Raw genomic sequence first — 16,345 nt, 5'->3', positions numbered from 1 at the left:
TGCATATAGTCAAGTAGGCTTGCTCCAGATCAGGTGACTGGTCTCATCATTGCTTGCCAAGCACCTTCTTGGTTTTAGTATGATAAACTTTGCATCCCAGGCTTCGCTGAGCAGTTGTTCGTTTGTTTTGGTGGGGGTGAGTGGAACTATGAGACATTTCTGGAAAGGCTATGAGAAAGAAGAGTCACCCTCTCTTCAAAGACAGGCTATGATTTTAAATATGAAAATATAGCTAACATCCTCTTACATGGCAGGTGCTACTACTATGTTTGTAACCTCTCATTTCATAGTAGAATGTTTCATTTCATTAGCTGACTAGTTTGAGGAAAAGATTTCCAATCCATTTTCCTACCATTTTGTACTATTTTTCTTCCCCAAGGAAAATGGTCATGTTTCCCTGTCACTTAAACCTATTCCCTAAATGGTTGAATTAGTTCTCTATGATGCATAACTGTTCTAAGTGCCTGAAAGACTAACAGAAAATATTGTTCAGGGGAAAAAGTCATATGCAGGAGAGAACTCGGGCAGCCGGGCAAGGATTGGCATCCTGGTGTGACCTGACTCTCACATGCCTGAAATAAGAAATCTCTCTGCCACACAAGTTTCCCCATCTCCACACCTATTTCTAAGCCAAAGATGTGCAGAATCATAGTATTTCACAGAATGACGGAACATTAAAGATAATTTTTAATAACCTTAACAGGATTTAAAAGTCATGGAAAAGATCTTTTGGCCTGAACCTTTGCATGAAGTTTCTAATCCAATTATGTTGTAACGTGTAATTTCTTGGTATTTCTAGTTCCACATGCTAATAATTATATTTTCCCAATTTTTTAGTACTGGATATGAACAAAATTCATGACATATTAATTGATTTCAAAGAGCATTTGCATTGAAAAAATCAGGCCAGGTGCACAAGAGATTAACTACAGTGCTGAACAGTTTCCAGGTGTTTCCTCCTGGTTAACCATGTTCTTATGACCAAACTGCTCCCAGGCTTCATTTCAATTCATTCTTTGCCTTGCAGTCTATCTTTAGTCCACCCACTCTTAGAAGGACAAAACCCCATTGCCTAATTTTGAGTTTAAACTCCGAGTATTCCAAATTCAGTTGCCATTCCTCCTTGAAACTTCAGCAATGCTTAAACCCATTTGCTTTCCATTCTTGCTGAAACTATCTCAGCTGGCCCTGCTTTCTACTCCCTTAACGAGTTACAGTCTCAGAAAACCACAGGGGCGGTTCTACCTTGTCCTAGAGGGTCACTGTGAGTCTGCGGGAACTCCATGCCATGAGTTTGGTGGTTGTTGTGCTTTGTAAATTTCCTCACACTTTATTTTCCCATATTTTTTCTTCCTTGTATCTCCAGAATGTGTTCATTATTTTCTACATAACTCTGAACTTTCAGCAGCACTTAAAGCCTTCTCTTTTTAAAATCCCCTTGCCCTTTCAGAATATTGCTTTTGAATATTCCTTGCCCTGAAAAACTTATTCCCTCCTTGGCTCCCTTCTCTCCCACTTCCATGGAGTCGATGCTGATTCACAGCGACGCCCCTGGGGTTTTCCGAGACTGTAACTGTTCACAAGCATAGAAAGCCCAGGCTGGGCCCCGCCGAGCTGCTGGTGGTTTCAAACAGCTGACCTTGAGGACTGCAGCCCAACTCTAGCCTCTGCACCACCAAGGCTCCCTGCGCGGCTGCTTTTCATCCCCCAGCTTCCCAAGGCAGGCAAATCCCTCGGAACCTACCCTTCAGTGTCTCTCTTCCTTAGAGAGTGAGTCTCTGGGTGTCGTAAACAGGTAAGTGCAGCGGGAAGGGAGGGGATAAAAGACCTGATGCAAAGGGCTTAAGTGGAGAGCAAATGCTTCGAAAATGATTAGGGCAAAGAATGTACGGATGTGCTTTATACCATTGATGTAAGTATATGTGTGGATTCTGATAAGAGTTGAATGAGCCCCTAATAAAAAAAAAGAAGAAGAAACAAAACAAACAGGTAAGTGCTTGGCTACCAACTGGAAGGATGGCAGTTCAGACCCACTCACAGAAGTTTCGGGAAAGAGGTCTGTCAATCTGACTACAAAGGCCCCAGTAAGGAAACCCTGTGCAAAGCAGTTCCACTCTGACTGGTTTTCATTCTGCCTGTAAGACATCTTCTCCACACTCATGATTTCAATGCCGTTCCCAAATGCAACAGACTTCAACTCTTTCTGACCTCTGCTGACCATCTCCACCTGCATGCTCCAAAGTCACCACGGACTCCTTATTAAACCACACTTACTTTCCTACTCAAAACCAGTTTCTCTCCTGATTTCCCGAAATCTGATGAAAGGAGCCCCCACTTTCATGATCACTCAAGTTTAAAACCTCTATTTCTAATGCATCATTTTCAGTTTAAAAACGGTGATTTTACTCTCCCTCCACCCTAGGTCCATCATTATCCTCTTGTTCACCTCTACAGTATCGTAGCTGCTCTTCCTCTTGTTTGTTTCATAATGGCTTCTTTTTCATTGTGGAATAAATATACACCCCCAAAATTCTCCGATTCAATTCCTACTAGCTTCCATTTTGTTTGCTTGTGCAAAGGTATGCATAACATGCCCCATTTATTTTTTATTGTAATTATTGCAACAGGACCAAAGGTTCCTGAAGGTCTTGGGGGCAGAAGGAGGTGGGGAGGAAGGGAGCACAGTGAACAAACAATGCCACAGACAGAGAAACAACTAGGGAATTAAAATCAACAATGAGGAGGACGTAGAGATCCTGGGGGTGTTGGAGCAACAGCAGTCTCGCTGAGAAGAATTACTGAGAGGCAGAAGAAGGGCGAGTGTGATGGTGGGGCAGGAGGAAAGTAAATGGAAACAGAGGAACGATCTAGGAAGCAAAGCTATGGACAGAGGCATAAACATAGATGTGCTCTTATGTAAATATATTAATTCATAAAAATATAGATATTGCTTATGCACATATATGGCAATACACAGGAATTAGACAGACTTTGGGTCTCTGTTCAAGTCCTCCTCAATGCAAGAACACTTTGTTCCAACAACCTGGTATTCTGTGATGCTCACCCTCCCAACACGATCACTCAAGACAAAATGGGTGTATAACCAAATTTGATAAAGAAAGTTGATGTTGCCTGCCTATCAAAAGATAAAGCATCTGGGGTCCTAAAGGCTAGAAGTTAAACAAGTAGCCACTTAGCAGAGAAGCAACAAGCTCACATGGAAGATGCCCACCAGCCTGTGCGATCATGAGGTGTCCATGGGATCAAGTAACAGGAAACAGAAAATCCAAAATAAACAAATTGTTGAGAATGAGGGGTGTCATAGTAGAGATCCAAAACCCATCTGTAGACAATGCAACATCCCCTCACAGAAGAGTCGCAAGGAAGGGGTGAGCAGAGCACCAATGAAGCATACAATATCCCTCTGGCTCCTTGAGGTTTCCTGACCCCCCATTATCATAACCCCAATCCTGCCTGCAGGCTAGGCCTGAGCATGTACACAGGTACAGATAAGAGCTCAGGACACATGGAATCCAGGTCAGATAAACCTCTCAGGAACAGAAATGGGTGTAGCATACCAGGAAGGTAAGGGGGAGGTGGGGAGAGGAGTGGAGAACAAACCAAGGGGGAAGGAAGACAGCAGTCATGTAAGACATGAAAATAATAATAATTTATAATTTATCAAGGGGTTACGAGGGTGGGGTCAAGGGTGGGAGAGTAAAAAGCGAAGCTGATACCAAGGGCTCAAATAGAAAGTCAATGTTTGGAAAATAATGATGGCAACATATGTACAAATATGCTTGATACAATTGATGTATGGATGATTATAAGTGCTATAAGAGCCCCCAATAAGATGATCTTTAAAATAAACAGATAAATAAATGAATAAAGGTAGGTATAACATGCCCCAATTATTTATTTTTTATTAAAAGGTAATTTTATTGGGGGCTCTTACAGCTCTTGCTTTTCTACCTCTGATTGTCCACCTTACAGACCATCCAAAAATATTGCAGAATTAATCCTCTGAAATGTAATAACAGTCTTAAATGTTTTACCTCTTAAATAGTTATATCCCTTACATTCTAAAATTTGAAATGAGAAAATCATAAGTAATCAAGATTACCCTGGAAAGTTTCTTGGAAAGGTACTGCAACGGAGACCGTGAGTCGGTTGGGCACGGCCAGTTTTTCCTCCTGCCCTGGAACCTGGTCCTGCTTCTTTGGTTGAACGCCAGATGAAGCAGCTGGCTTGCTTTCAGGGTCTCTTTTATATGAAAAATTCATGTGTGCATTGCTCTGAAAGTTAGAACCACACCAAGCTGAATAATATGGGTAGTAGGTTGGCATGTGAAAGGTACCCAGAACAAAGGCAAGCCAAGGGAATCATGGGTTCTGGTCTCTCCTGGCAAGCTCACTGTAGGCAACCACTGAAAGTTGTGCAGTATTGTCAGCTTTCCTTAAGTTGTAACTTTTCTCGTTTTTCATTTCTGGGATGATTTGTTTGGCTTTGTGTAGCTGGGATTATAGGATTCCACTCTCATTTATCTTCTTTAAAAATTATTTGGATATTTGCGTTGACTTCTCCCCCTGAGCTTGGAGGTCAGGAGGTAAGGCATATTCCTCTTCCTGTTTTCTACAACCCTTCACACTGTGCTGAAAAACTCTGTAAATACCGGCTCCACAAATCTAATGTTTGTGTGTAATAGCTCGTGACTTTCAACAGAACACACCTACTGAAAATGTTATTTCTTATTTTAGACATAATCTTTATTTTTTCCCCCTGAAAACATGTTGGTAGTCTCTTAAAATTATTTAAAAATGGTAGGCTTTTCTCCCAAAATAAATGAGTCTGTTTTAGATAAAATGATATTCAGCAAATGCCAGTGGAGGTGATAAAATAGGTATCTACTTGATCTCTGTTGGATAACTGAAAAAACACAAGGTAAAATCTATGTATATATATAATCATATATGTACATTCCATATTAAAAACTACTTATGTTAATAACAAGGAAACTACTGTCATACATCATCAGGATGACATTAACATCATGAAAAATACTGGCTAGACAGTGAATGGCTTGCCAATATTATTTTTATATGCGCTAGTAATTCAAACATGAACATCACATTTGTACTGGCCCCTTTGTAACCCAAGACTGTTACTAGAGTTAAAGTATTTACCTTGGGGAAGTTTAAGATAACCAAAGCTGCTTCTGGGGGTCAATTTAAATAAGTTACCCTGTGCATGTTGAGGGACATAAGAAATAAACCTTGGACTGGCTGTCCGGTCCTCTCGATACCTGTGTCTCTTTCTTCCGGCAGGTCCGTGCCGGCATCCACCCTGGGGCGCTCAGGAGTGCGCACTCGGCAGGCTGGAGAAGCCATCGTGCTGTGGGGCGGCGTGGTGGACATGCCCCGGAGCAGCTACAGGGCAACGGTGAGGGTGACTCTGGTGTCCCACGGCGTGGGTTCCCTAGGCAACACCGGTGGGCTCAGAGAATGTTCCTAGGAACGCCGATTCCCACGTGGACCACCAGGGGCTCAGGGGGATGGCTGGGAAGGAAACAGCTACAGCGAGGCGACAGGCAGCCAGCACAGGGCTAAACTAGACTAGGTTGTAGGGGTGGGTCGTCCCCACTGGTACAGACGGTTGAAGGACTCAACAGCTGAACAAAAGACAGGCGGGTCTACCCACCCAGAGGTGCCTTGGGAGAAAGGTCTGGTGACCCACTTACTGCCTAAAACTCAGCAAATGAAAACTCTGTGTCTAAGAGGACCTGACGGAAGCTTTGTTTATTGGCTGTAGGGGCTGGACCTGTTAGTTGAAGATGTGCCAGGATGACAGTATCTCTGGGTCACTGATGCCTATCCAGGATGCTTATTAGAGAAAGACTTTCCTACCTAGACGTTTCTCGTTGTCCACACATATCCAAAGAAATATGTTGCCTTGAAGGGGAAAAAATTATATCTGAGAAGAGAATAAATCGACTTTGTACAAGCTTTAAGGTGAATATTCCAGCTTAGCATTTACTAGCACCAAACGATGAGCGAATAATACATTTAACCCCACTGAGTGTGGGTGAAGCCACCCCCACATCCCCCACCCCCACTGGTGGCATAGTGGCTTACATGTTTCCCAACCACAAGGTCTCTGTTCGAAACCTCCACCCGCTCTGGGGGAGAAAGATGAGACTCTGCTCCCAGAAAGTTGTACAGACTCCGACACCCAGAAGGGGCCTTTCGGTTGTATCCGAACTGATTCAATGGCGATGGGTTTTTGAAAGTCTGGGTTTCCTGATCTGAAAAAGACCAAGTGGTTAGCATAGATCATATTTCCACTAAAGGGAAGTTGTGCTTGTTTTCTGTGCTTGGGTTTAACTTAATACACTTGGAGTCTCTGAGACTTGGGGTGGTGATATTTTATATCTATCTCCGACTGCTTCCAGTAATTCAGCGTCTCTGCCCAAAGCCACTCAGACTCCAGATCGATAAGTGCCAAAGCTGGCAAAGTATGGGGACAGTCCACTGCCCCCCAAACAGCGGGTACTCTGGGACATTGATGATAAATATGCTCATGAACAGCGGCCTGACACAGCCGTTCCCATCCCACAGTGGTGTAGTCATGATCTTGACCTGGAGTCATCAGCATGCCTCGCACATTTGGTTACACAAGAGCTCCATCCTCAATTCCCGTCACCGGAACCAGCAGGTGGAGAGGAGCACACTGTGAGGGAGGGACCAGCCCACCCAACTATGCGAACAGAGGCTTCCCCTGGGGTTGGTCTCCGGTTGTAGCCTTCACTTATTACCGAAACATCCTAACATCATGCACAGATGCATGACATCCTGTTTGAGGATTCTAATCTCACCTGCACCTCGTCGCATACTGAAACTCACTCGACACTCAAATTGCTCTGTCTTTCTTTTCTCCAAATCATTTTACTGGGGGCTCATACAACTCTTAGCACAATCCGTGCATATGTCAAGCACATTGTGTCAAGCGCATTTGTACATTTGTTGTTATCGTCATTCTCAAAACATTTGCTTTCTGCTTGAGCCCTTGGCATCAGCTCCTCATTTTCTCCTCCCTTCCCGCTCCCCCTCCCTCATGAACCCTTGATGATTTATAAATTATTATTTTGTCATATCTTACATTGTACAACATCTCCCTTCACCCACTTCACTGTTGTCCATCCCCCAGAGAGAAGGTTATATGTAAATCCTTGTAATCAGTTCCTCCTTTCCACCCCCCCCAACACCCCACCCCCGTACTCTCCTGTCTTTTTATTAAACCACCTGGATACTGCGTTCAACCTGGATTCAGGCTGCCTTGGGCCCTCCTACTCTAGAAAGACGTTAACACGGCAGTGACTTGGTGCTGTTGTCTAATCTCTGTGGCAGGACGAGTTGTTTGTGTTCAGGAGGCCAGGGTCGTCTTTCTCCTTTGTTCCCTGGAGCACTGGTGGATCAGCACTGATCCTCTGGCTCCTCTGGCCCAGGGTGTGATTTCCCGGAGAGCAAAGGAGGGGGAAGTCTGTAGGAAGCAAGGAAAGACCCAAAGAATTTGAAGGACTACAAAAAGATTCATAACAATCTAAATCTAAATGCAGACCTTTAAGAAATGCATTGTAAGAGGTGGACATAAATATTCGTCTCACAGAATTACAGACTCTCTCTTGTTTCCTCTCCCAAGGATTCTATTGCTCTCAACAATCTACTTTTCTCTGTGTTGATTTTTAAATTAAGGAATTTGTTAAGGAAGAAAAATTATTTAACAAGGTGTCTCTCAAGATTGCTGTGAGGGGGAAAAAAATCGTCTCAAGCACAAAAGCTCAACTCTAAAATCAAACTAGATTCCCACTCTGTGCAGACGTTAACAACCTTCTCTGTCTCCAGCAGAGTGGCCGGTGGGTTCAAGGGGCAGGCTTTGCAGTTAGCCTCAGTTCCTACCCGCTGCTGTACCAGGGCTCCTTAAACGTCCTAGCTAACCTATGTAAACAGAAATTGGCAGCATCAGCCAGTCAATCATGAAGCCTAATCTTTAAGTACAGCGAATCACCCGCCAAATGATTAGATGCTAGAAAAGGCCGCAGCAGATGTTCTTTCCCGGTTCCACTTCCTAAAACCGCACCTCGGAAAGGTGTTTTCCTAAGCGTTCCCTGCTTGCTGAAGTCACTGCCGTCAATGTCTGACAGAAAGTATTTCAGACACCCAATTTAGAAAACAAACAATTATTAAATGCCTAAACTGTCTCTTATAATAGACATTTTAATAACAGAATAATGTTAATGTGTTTCTCTCTGCCTTCTCAGAAAATTAAGCAGTTCAAAGTATGTTTGTTCATTCTTACAAATATACTTCCCCATTCTGTCAGAAAAAGAAGCATAATTCAATTGAAATGCATCAGAACTGTGCTTCCTTATACCACATTATGTGACAAGCTGTAAATAAAATGAACATTTTATGCATACATTATGCATGGGATATGTTCTCAGGATTGCATATAAAGAGTATTATAATGACATACATTTTTCTAGGTAACCGAAAGCAAGCTGTTATTTCAGCAACCATGGGCTGAATACAAAACAATCTTAAAGTGTCCTCTCACAAGAGTGGAAGTCATGACACCTGAGATATTGACAGGTTGACATAGTAAGTTTGAATGTAAAAATTACTCCTACAAATTATGTGGCTACTGTAGACATTTAAAAATATTTCTGTAAATAGAATTTTTATATTAATGTCAGGTTTTCTCAAATGATATGAATCACTGAATATCTTTACATATAAATGAGCATATGCAATTATTACTTTATTAAGTTATATGAATGACATAGGAAAGGCACAACAGAGCCCACATTCTATAACTGTGTAAGGAGAAAGACTCCAACTAAAAATTATGCGTGTTTGTGAAGCTGATTTTAGCAGATGTAGTTAGGTAAAACTGTAATGTCTTATCATTTGATCTCCCTTTAGACTAATTTTTAATCTGCTTCAGCTAAATGAAAAACTAAAAATAATTAAGGGGAAATACACATGGACTACGACCCTAGGGAATCCCCTCTGGTCATGGACTAGGGATGGGAACAGGCTGTTTCACACGCAGAGTGCACTGGGAGTGGATTGTTGCAGATGCTGTTAGGTTGAAATGTAGCACCCTATTATTTGATCTTCCTTATGATCCATTAAAGTGTGTTCTCCTTTTTATTATTTTCTGCCTTTCAATTGAAGTTTGTATCTGTTTTTACTTTGTTACTCTTGTTAATTTTTTGTTGTTGTTATTTAGAAATATATTTGCCTGTATATAAAATCCAGGGTACAGAAATCTATGGAGACAGTCAACTGTATTAGTGGGTCCTTGGAGATTTAGCCATTTGGGGGAAATGGGGAACTAGTGAGGACAAGATTGAAGAAAAGGTTCTAAAATTGATTGCGGTGATGATTGTACAACTTTTCTTGATGCGACTGAACTGTTAAATTGTACAAGGTGTGAAAGGAGCCCTGGTGGTGTAGTGGTTTTGCGTTGGGCTGTGATCCTCATGATCAGCAGTTCGAAACCACCAATAGAAGCCTGATGGGCGAACCACTGCGCTTTCCACGCCCATAAACAGTTACAGTCTCGGAAACCCACCGGGGTCACGATGAGTCAGCAACGACTCAGTGGCAGTGAGTTTGGTTGAGTTTTTTATGTGGATGATATGTGAATTATATGCCAATGAATATAAATAATATTTTACACTAAGGTGAAAAGATTCACAATTTCATATATTCAAAACTAGTCTCTGGAAAGGGACATCACATTTGATAAAGTAGAGGGGCAGTGGAAAAGAGGAAGATCTTCGACAAGATGGATTGACACAGTGACTCCCAAAATGGGCTCAAACACAACCGCCGTGAGGATGGTGCAGGGCCAGGCAGGGTTTCATTCTGTTGTACGTGAGTCGCAACCCACTCGACTCGACCTAGCAACAGCAAGAATACATGACATCAAAATAAAGAACAATCCCATTTCACAAAAAGGAAAGCAATATTTGTAGAAATATTTGAAATAAATCTAATAATAAGCTAACAACCAATATGTCATCGAAGGATGCTCTTTCTTGCTTTTTTATCATTCTGAATTTTGACATTTTTTCACAATAAATGCTAACTTTCTTTTCAGAGGGAAAACAGCAGTTACTTACAGAATACCTACTCTATGCTAGGAGTCCGGTGGCCCAGTGGGTTAATCCTCAGACTATGAACTGCAAAGTCAAACCCACCAGCCCCTGCGGGGCAGAGAGATGAGGACCAGGGTTGCTCAGAGTTGCAATCAACTCAATGAGAGCGGGTTGGCTTGGTTCTTCTGGACTTTTTCTTACTGCACAGCACTTGGGTACAGCAGAACACACACCCAGTCCTCCCGCGGGCGGAGCTCCAGCGCTTCGAGGAGGGGTCAGAGAGAGTAAGAAGCATGTGTGCAGATAGGAAACGAGCGGTGGCAAGTGTTAGAAAGGAAGAGAAAGCGAGTTAAGGGAGCAAGGAAGTCTGGGGAATAGAGCTGTGGTTTTCCGTAGGGTGGTCAAGGAAGGCATTATTGACCCGACAGCATCCAGGAATATTCTGCAGGAAGTGAAAGAGGAAGCCAAAGCAATTTAGCAGAGGGCACCACAAGATGAAGAGATCTGGGGAAGAAGCTTGTCGGCAGGAGAAGCCAGGCTCGGCCGAACTCGTGGATGGGGAGAGACGTCGACAAAGGTCAGAGAAGGAGGGGAGTGCACACATGGCTTGAAACCACTGCAGGGTTTTACAAAAAGCTCCGTGAGCTGCTTTAGGTTTTAACCTCTTCAAGACCACATTGTTTTCAGCTTTGAATATTTTGTTGGAACCATATGTTTTTTGCAATGTCTTTGGAATTAAATAGGGAAATCTTTTTTGAGATAATATGATTTTTTTTTTTTCATTAATAGGATGCTAATGACCCAGTGGTTCTCTCTGGTGCTGGGTTTGGTGGAATAAAGCATGTTTCTTCAGATTCGCCCAGTTAGACATGCCCCCACCAGATGGCGGTGTGTACTAAACGTGGGATAGAATGTGCCCACTAAACACCAGAAGTGGAAAATGTAAGCGGGCACTGTGTCTTGAAGGAGATGCACTGGCTGCTCTGAGCAGAATAGGCTGTGGGGAGCAGAACAAGTCAGGGGTGTTGACAGGATTCAGGTGGAGATGAAGGAGATCTGGAGCAGGGTGACACTGGCAGAGAGTAAGAAGTCCTTAGATGATCCAACCTGCACTTAGACTCAAGATGAAAGATTGAGGGACTTGGAAATTCTTCATAATAAATTTAAGTTAACTACTTGCATGTTTCCTTTGTTGAAAGGCATAAGTCTTTAATAACTAAATGTCTTAGCTTGCCCGAGTCTTACCATCTGTATTTTTAACAACTTGCTGGAAATTTTTATTGGGCTTCTAATCTAGCACAGAAAAATTCCGTGAAATTTTAACTATACCTAGTCAAATTTTAGCCACATTATCTCTATTTCTTATAATTCTCAGAGAATTAGTTTCATTTATCCAGTAAACATTCAATCAACAGCTTTTTCTAAAAATGTAGTGGTCATGTTTTGAACCGTTTAGGCTGTAACATAGCATGGGATCACACATAGCAAGGATGGTAAGGACCAGGCAGTATGTCATTGTGTTGGACATAGGCTTGCTATGGGTTGGAATTGAGTTGACAGTACCTAACAACAAGTCATCTAACGTGTGGAAATGACTTTACTGTGGTTTACATAAAGTACCATCTGTATTTTCAGATTAGTTTGCAAGGATGCCTACAAGCTTACCCCAAGAGACTCACTGCCTTCAAGTCAATGCTGACTCATAGCGACCTCTGTAGGTTTCTGACGGTGTAACTGTTTACAGGAGTAGAAAGTCCATTCTTTCTCCCACGGAACTGCTGGTGGCTTTGAACTGCCGCCAGGGCTCCTACCCCAAGAGACAGTTGCTCTTGACGTTGTTTTTAGGTGGCCTGCAGTCAATTTGGACCCGCAGAGCCCGTGTACACAATAAAATGAAACCCTGCTCAGTCCTGCTTCACCCTCACAATTGTTCTTCTATTAATAGAGTGACCGAAATGGCTAGTTATTCAAAACCGATTCCAATTATTTTGAGAATAAAAGAAAGATGCCTTTGTAAAAGATATTATTTTTCATATCAATTCCAAAAAGACGGAAGAAAAGGCAGGCAGCCTCAGCTTTGAGTTCTGCTTGCCATTCAACGTGAAGCCAGTGATTTAAACTCTGCAAGCCCCAGTTTTCTCAAGTGTAAAACGTATCCATCCTGCGTACTTCAAAATCATCACAAATAGTAAGTCGATTTGCTTGGTACAAACGGAAGAGATAAGCAACATTACTTTGGAAATATGAAGGTAGATGGGTTTTCATTATCCACTCATTGAACTTGCCATAATTTCCCCAAGTTTCCAGCATATGAGGAGCCAAGCTTCTCTCAGCTTCAAACTTTCTCCTCCAGCCAATCCACCAAATGTGGTATGCCCTGATTTCTCAGCCCAGGGTCTAGCAGCAGGAAACTTAGAAATCCTTTAACGGTGAACTTAGCAATCAGGCTTAGTTCTCCTTAGCACTGCTGGCATTTGGCTACACTCTGACAATTTACCTGGTTATTGAATCGTGGTGTCACTGTCAATGGCATTTATTCATTGTCCAAGTTTGTCTCCTTAATGCTTAATATTTCCCTTGAATGACAAATGTTTGCATACTGTAGTGTGTAGAATAATAGCATAATGATGATGAAGATGCCATAATTAAAAAACCTAGTTGGTCTATAAATGTCTTAATTAAAACTTACAATAAATACACCAGCTCTTCCAGGCTTGCTTCCCACCCTCAAATAGATAGTCTGTGGATACACCATATTGAAGTATAATTACACATACAATCGATCCACATTTTTTCAGATGATATATCTGTGGAGTTACTTACTATTTCAAATTTATTTGCAACCTGAAAAGTGATATTTTAGCCCTTTTATAGATAATTCCTGTACATGTACAGAGTGGGGGGAGGGAGTGAATGAGGCTCCTGACACATTTTCAGCACCAGAAATTCTGCTTTGTTTTGGCTTGCAGAGAATAAACAAGTATCCTTTCTGTGGTCTAGTTAGGGCCATGTTCCATGATTCTGTGCTTCTGGTTGGTGATGTCACTGTTTAAAATATCCTGGAAATGAAGTGCTGTATATTGTTCCTAAGCAAGAATATGGAGTCCTTTCTGGCAGAAAATGTGTGCTAGATAAGCCTCGTTCTGGCATGAGTCACAGTGTTGTCGGCCTTGAATTCAACATTCATGGAACTGCAGGATCCATTAGATGAAGTGTCTTTAACAGAACTACACGTAAACTGAAGTTATAGGTTGCGTAATTGACAAAAATGTTGTACCAAATGCTCGCAGGAATTCAACTCTGGATTTCCCCTAGGTGTGATGGTTTAATGTCCACTAATTCAGTGTTCATGACAACTTTATAGAACATAACCGTTAGGTAGTTGTGTAAAGCTAGACTCTCTAGAGCACAATACCACTAGTGCTTATGTTTGTGTGTGTATGTATAAAAAGATTTATATCAAGAAACGGCTCACGTGGTTGTAAAAGCAGGTAAATCCAGTCTTGTACAAGTCTGTGGGTCAGATGGTGAACTGAAGACTTCTCCTGACTTGAGTAGTGTGGGGGTGGTGACCCAGCCAGCAGGAAGACCACAGGAGGCAAAGTCAAATGAACCTGAGTTCAATGAACCAGAGGCAGCATCCAGAGACAGCAGAAGGGACCAGCTTTCCCACAGAGTCCACATTAAAAGAGCAAGTCACACCTACAAGAAGTCCCCCTTTTCAAGTTACACCAAGCCCATGGCCTAAGCAATGATCCTCCACACTGCCGACTGTTTAGTTTATTACACTGTGTTAGAGCCCATCACGGGCTTGACCATACGGATCACATCACGGGGGACCACCATCAAACAACTGAGAACCCTGCCTAGCCAAGAACTAGCCTAGGTACTTCAGACCTCTTACAGCCAAGGCAGAGAAGAAGCGAACAACGATCGGGGATGATAAATTAACCAACAAGAGAACCCTCTAAAAAGTGAGCCAATAGTATCTAGAAATTGACTAGCAAAACAACCCCTCCAAAAGTAGCTTACACTTGGAAAGCAGCGCCCACTGAGGAAGTTAAGACAAATCAAACACAAAAGATGGATGATAAAGGGGAACCCCTTTAATAAAAGAGTACACAGCCCTCTCTCCCAAGCCCCCTGCTTGGACCTCAGTCAAATGTGCTACGATGTTCCTATGCTTCGCTGAGTCTACTTGCACTTTCAATAAACTATCCTGTGATTTGCTGGACGCTGTGTCTCGGCCAAAGTCTCTCTTCCAAGATCAATAATCAAGCATTAGAACTAGACTGGGACCCACTGTAACATAACTCCATAGTGTGACTAATGTAAGTTGATGGTATACATGTCTGTTCTGTAAATTTAACTGTGAGCTCCTGGTACCTTGTTCAGTACTGGGTTAGGCCGGGTTGACTAGAGAAACAGATCCAGTCACACTCATATATGTGTATGACAGAGCTTTATATCAAAGAACAATTGTATATTAAGAAAGCAGCCCAGTCCAGATCAAGTCCATATTAGCCCATATGTCTAACACTAGTTTACATTTCCTCTTTGGACTCATGCAGCACATGCATTTATGCCAAATGCGGGAAGATCACAGGCCTGTGGGTGGAAAGTCCTGTGGATCCAGTGGCACTGGATGCCTCTCTGGGGCTCTGGTTCTGTGTGGCTTGTCAACAGCAATGTGTAGCAGCGAGAAAGAGTTCCCAGAATCCTCATATGGCCACGCCCACAAGGAGGGATCACCAGGCTGTAACCTGATTGACAGGCTAGACTCCACCCTTTCATTATTTTATCAAGTTGACATGAAATTGTGTAACTACCACAAGAACTATGATACTGACCACAGTTCTCGTTAGTCTGAATAGACTCAATGAACGATGAAATAACTCATTAAACAAGAGGCAAACCAGAGAGTAAGCCACGTTGGTTTGGCTGTCTTTTTTCCATCTATAGATGGTAGCTTCCTTTTCCTACCTCAATATTCCCGTCTCGGTTCTTGATGCTGTTCGTTACATAGGCCGATCTGTCTTCCGTTTGATCTAATCACATGCTTGCCTCTCACTGCAACTCAGGGAAGGGATCTGTGTCTTTCCTTCTGCCACCCCCTGTTTCATGCTCCAAAAAGAATATCTTCCAGGAAAGGTATTTGGCCAGGATTGAAGATGGTCTAAACAACAATTCCTGCAATGGGAACCATATCTAATCTAAGAAATCTAAGTCTAGTTTAAGAAATCTAAGTCAAGAGCAAATGTTTTGAGATGATGAGGGCAATGAATGTACAAATGTGCTTTACACATTGATGTAGGTATGGATTGTGATAAGAGCTGTATGAGCCCCTAATAAAATGATTTTTAAAAAAGAAATCTAAGTCTAGGAAATTTAATCTAAGAAATGTAGTCATATTTCTCTCAACCCACAACTGGGTTGGCAGTGCACTTCCCACACAGAGGAACCTGTGCTGACTCTTCCACTCAGTAGCTCATAGCTAGTCTCCCCTTCACTCAAGACCCCTCGGTCTCCCCCAAACAGGAAAAACTCTCACTCTCTTGGACTAGTCCCACCAAAGCTCACTCTCTCCAGGGTTGATTTAATGGTGGTTAAAACAAAACAAAAACAGAATCCACCCTTTGGGGGAAAAAAAGTATAAAAATAACAACTTGACAGAATTTCTCACCTAAGAAAAGCAGCCCCCAACAGTCGAATGGATCCTTAGGAGGGACTTTGCAAATACGGAAAATAATACAGACAGACAGCAGGACACAGGGTCTCCTTGCCCCTATGTCAGGACCAAGAGAGAGGATGTATTTTCCAATGAGTACATATAGTGGGCCTTCCAGATCTTTCAAAAGGCATACACGTCATACAGTGAACATGTAACATAATCAAGGGGTAAAACCATAAGTGGGTAACACAATGAACAGACAATAAAATGTTTCAGCACCTTAACTTAGTGCTTGTTGGCCTCAAAAGGTCTCTGCGTTCTCCACAGGTGATTTATTAATATCTCATAACCCTGAGGGTCTTCCCCCAGACCAGAGCCAGCTTTCCAGATGAGTTATTAAAGGCATAGAGGATGTAGCAGAACCACGTTCTCATCCAGTCCCTCAGTTTACTACACCTGCCTTTTTCATCCGCTTAATAATTTCAATGGAGTGATCGACCTTCCCAGTTTGC

The sequence above is a fragment of the Tenrec ecaudatus genome, chromosome 6 (assembly GCF_050624435.1).
Source record: "Tenrec ecaudatus isolate mTenEca1 chromosome 6, mTenEca1.hap1, whole genome shotgun sequence".
Taxonomy (NCBI): domain Eukaryota; kingdom Metazoa; phylum Chordata; class Mammalia; order Afrosoricida; family Tenrecidae; genus Tenrec; species Tenrec ecaudatus.
The sequence above is the reverse complement of the archived record's forward strand: the minus strand, read 5'-3'. Positions refer to the sequence as shown.